This window comes from Sorex fumeus, unplaced genomic scaffold (assembly GCF_029834395.1).
Source record: "Sorex fumeus unplaced genomic scaffold, SorFum_2.1 ptg000098l, whole genome shotgun sequence".
Taxonomy (NCBI): domain Eukaryota; kingdom Metazoa; phylum Chordata; class Mammalia; order Eulipotyphla; family Soricidae; genus Sorex; species Sorex fumeus.
In genome coordinates, this window is record NW_026606155.1 from 12797622 (window position 1) to 12802358 (window position 4737).

Here is a 4737-nt window from a genome sequence, read left to right on the forward strand (position 1 = left end):
TTGACTTCAGACTAAAACAATGGATAATATTTAAATAATTCTTCTCCCAGTGTTTGTACTCTCCACAAGATCTGCTTGTTGCTGATACCTTTCAGAGACATATATGTATACACACACACACACACACACACACATATATATATATATATATATATATATAATTTAAAGTTCTTTAGGGAACTTGAAACTGTTTTAGGGGCTAGAGAGTGGATAGCAATTAATTATTTAATTAGCAAAACATTTTTCCCACCATGTGAAGCACTGGTGTTAAGTCAATTAAATAAATTTTTAGAGTTAATAAGAACTATAAAAATGGGCTGATTCAAGTCCTTAGTAACATGGTAATATATATTTATAGAATTGCTCATTTTATCCCAGAATATAAATTTTAAATTAACTATGTATTTATTGATATCCTGAAACTAAGCAGTTACACTAAGAGCTGTAAAATAAATCCTATATTTATGGTTTTATCAACATGCTGTTTAGTTTAGAAACACAAGTGCTGTCACAATAAGAACTATATATTTCAGATTACTGATATGTTCATTGCAATGAATATATAAATATAAAAAGAAAGTAGACTCAATTGTTGTGCTCAACCCTTATCATCCTTATATAATAGTTCATATCATATCATATCATGTTTATATAATAATAGAGAAACATGAATATTTAATGATCAACAGATGAATTAAAAAAGAAATTCCAGCTATATCATAGATGGAACTTATCAGCACAAGATGATAATAGAAGAATCATAGAAATAGGTGAATCATAACAGCATAGTGGTCTTTTTTTTAAGAATATATGTTATGTAATTATATGGCTGAGTCATCCACCAATGCCTAGTTAATGATATATCTCTAACATAACAGTGAAACATTCTCTTGACACTAGTACTAATTGTTAAAATAGTATGCTCTCGACTTTTTCATTTGTTACTATAGAATTTGTGTTATAGTATAGTATCAAGTTGTTATTTGTTGGTGTTTTTTATTTTAATGCTAATACTTGATCCTATCAGGAGGTTTCAATTATAACTCTTTTATATCCATAAATAGTAAATGGTCTTGAAAAGACAAGATGGGGATTTCAAAGCTACTTAGTAACTTTAACTGCATTCCCTGACAGTGATGAAAAGCAATTTGAATAAGATGCATATTCAATACTACTTTTTTCACCCAGCAGGTAACAGATAAGATATTTAAACTAATGTTCCTGGCATCATATGTGGTAACTTTAATGATCATCGTGCTGGAAACAGGTGTCAGCCCATTTCCCTTCACTTCTTCCTCTGCCCCTCCTCCTTTGCCCATCTGTTTTCTCTTTTCTGCAGATTAACATGTGTATGCTTTGGTCTATAATGAGCAATTTGTTCACTGTGCTTTAAGGGAAAGGGCTACCCACAATCTTTAAGAGATTTGGATGAAGAAAGTTAATGTTTCACTGTTCCTATAGCATGCGCATCCTTGGTGTTTTGTCAATTGGTGCAGTGAATGAGTATACTCTTATAATGAGGACTAAAATGCTGCTTTCTACAACTCTTTTTTAAGGGTTTTTTTATTTTTGCGATTACACAGTTTTTATTTGGAGGTTTTGAAGGGAAGGAGAAAGAGAAAGTGGGAGAGAGTGGAGAGTAACATGCTCAAGAGAGAACCTGGGTACATCCCAGCATTAGACATGAAGGCATGAAACTACACATCTCAAGAGGGGAGATGCAGGTGACACATGTGCTCAGGCATCACATGTGCTTGGCCACATGGACACAAGCAGCTCATGGGCTCGGGCAGCATATGTGCCACCTACAAGTCTGTAGAGGTCAAAATTTGGTAACTAATTGGGGGCTGGAGGAGTAGCACAATAGTTTAGAACAATTTTTTTTCTATTCTAAAACTTAAACTTCTTTTTTTCTTCGTTTAAGAAATGCAACATAGCTAAACAGTGCCAGAAGCACCTCAGATTCATTCTCTGTTTGATTTGGGATTAATTTTTAGACGTCGCACATTCAGAAAACCATAACCATTGCCAACTCTTTCACAAGCTCTGCTGTCAGTTATGTGACTCAGAATGTAACAAGCAAGTGCTTACAGCACCTGTCTCACCAGCAGATGGTCACAAGTCCAACCTCCCAGAGTCCTTTATATCCTACTCACGAGACCACTCCTCAGTCGGCTCTCCCCTGTTCTGCAAGAAATTTCGGCATCCCTCCACCAGAGCTGGCCATATTGTGTGTAAATTCCTGGAAATCACTGCAATGAAAGTAAAAACCAAGAAACAAAAAGCTGTGAGTGCCATGTCCAAGAGGTGCAGACTCTGCCAGGACCATAAACACAACTTGTCTGGATCACATAAGCATCCTCAGCTTGCTGAGCACATATGCAAGCAATGACTCAGTGGTGAAAATCTGTGTGAGCACTGTGTCCCAGTGTGCAAGTATGTGTTACTTATGTGTCACTTCCTTATGTGTTATTTTCGGTGAGTACCAGGGCTAAGAATGAGCAAGCACAGCTACAGATATGTGTGTAACTCAGTCATCACATGCCAATGATAACAATGCAATGAAGGGAAAGGGATGGGAAGAAAATAACTGGAATAAGTGAGTTCAAAATGAAAGAGAAAAAAAATTTAAATATGTTGATGGCAAATTGGGCAGGAGCGATAGCACAGCTGTAGGGCTTTTGCCTTGCACGCAGCGACCCAGGATCAATTCCTCCACCCCTCTTGGAGAGCCCAGCAAGTTACTGATAGTATCTTGTCCACATGGCAAAGCCTGGCAATCTACTTGTGACGTACTCGATATGCCAAACACAGTAACAAGTGTCACAATGGAGACATTACTGGACCCGCTCGAGCAAATCAATGAACAACGGGAGGACAGTTACAGAGACAGTGATGACAAATTGGTATATATGTATGATTTAACTTTTTTTTAATTTCTGGAAGAATAATTATTGAAAACATATCATCTCACCAGTGTTAACTCATGCTTTTTGGTTCTTTTTTTTAAATTTTTATTAGTGAGACATCATGAGGTACAGTTGTAGACTTACAAATTTTTGTGCTTGGGTTTCAATTATACAATGATCAAATACGCATCCCTGCACCAGTGCCCATTTCCCACCACCACGGATCCTAGTATCCCTCCCACCCCCCATCCCGCCCTGCCTCTGTGACAGGGCATTCCCTTTTGTTCTCTCTCACTTATTGGGTGCTGTGGTGTGCAAAAGAGGCAATGGGTGACAATCATGTTTGGTCTGTAGTCTACTTTCAGCATGGTTCTCCCATCCTGGGAGGATCCTCCCAACACCCTTTTTGGTTCTTTTTGACCCTGCCATTTTAATTTTTAGAATTGACACATAAGCTCAAATATTTAGAGGGGCAGGAAAAAGAGACTACTAAAAAATGCCAAGGAAAAATATGCATGTCATTTTTAGGATCTAAGAAGCAATTTTTGGAACAACTCTTTCAATTATTTTAGAACAGATTATTATGACATTATTTCTAAATAATTGGCTATGATCTCTATTCTTTACCCATATATCCTATTTTTAATAATGTTTTCATAGCCATACATTTTCATAGCCATACTCCATAAACACAGAGTCTCTGATGTTACTCAATGACTCACAAAACTTAATTTCTATTACACTTAACAGGAAAGCAATAATTGAAGACTGATTCTTCTATCTCTAAACTCTGAGCAGCAAGAATACAGGAAGCATAAATTATTCACTCAATCATTTATTCATTCATGCTCACATAAAACATTTATTGAGGACCAACTATGTGTCAGGCATTGTTTAGCTATTTGAAGAGAAAACAGTAAGTATACATGGCAGATACAAATCCCTGTCTTTATAAATCCTGCCTTTATGGAAAAATGAAGGGAGAAAACGCAATGAACAAATAAGCAAGTTTACTTTACCGTGGTTAGAAGATGATAATGATATGCAGAAAAACAAGCAGAGGTTGGCCCCTGGGGGATGAGCAATTGGTTCTAAATAGGATTATCTGGGAGTTCTCACTAAGACTCTCCTGTTTACAAGCAGCCTTAGGTGGTCAAAAGAAAATCTGTAGGACTGTATCTTAGAAAGGATCACCCCCAGTGAGAATGACTCATGTTGGAAGTTCTCAAAGCAGGGAGCCTGCCAATCACACTTCCTGAGCAGCCTACCGATCTGACTCAAGCTAAGTGAGCAAGAGAAAAGGGAGGGCAGCTAAGGTCAAAGAGTTAAGTGGGACAAGAGCAGACCCAGTGTAAGGACACTGGCCTTGACTCTGCATGAAATAGGAAGTGATTGACAGATTTCAAGCAAGAGAGGAGCGAGGGCTGCATTTCAATTTAAAATGATCACTGTGCTCTGTTAGGAACTGACTAGAGAGGGATAAGGGCAAATCAGGTTAGTTTGGTGGACATCTGAAATGGTGCAAGCAAATACAGAGAGTTAGGAATGGCTTCTTTTTGGAACTTTGAAAAAATAAAGACATTATAAATGTTAAGATGTTGACAACACAGATACCACACAAGAGTTTATGAAATATTTTATTTAATCACTTAATCACGGGGTGGAGTGATAGCAAGGCGGGTAGGGTGTTTGCCTTGCACGCAGCCAACCCGGGTTCAATTCTTCTGTCCCACTCAGAGAGCCCGGCAAGCTACCGAGAATATCCCACCCGCACAGCAGAGTCTGGCAAGCTACCCAGGGCATATCCAACATGCCAAAAATAGCAACA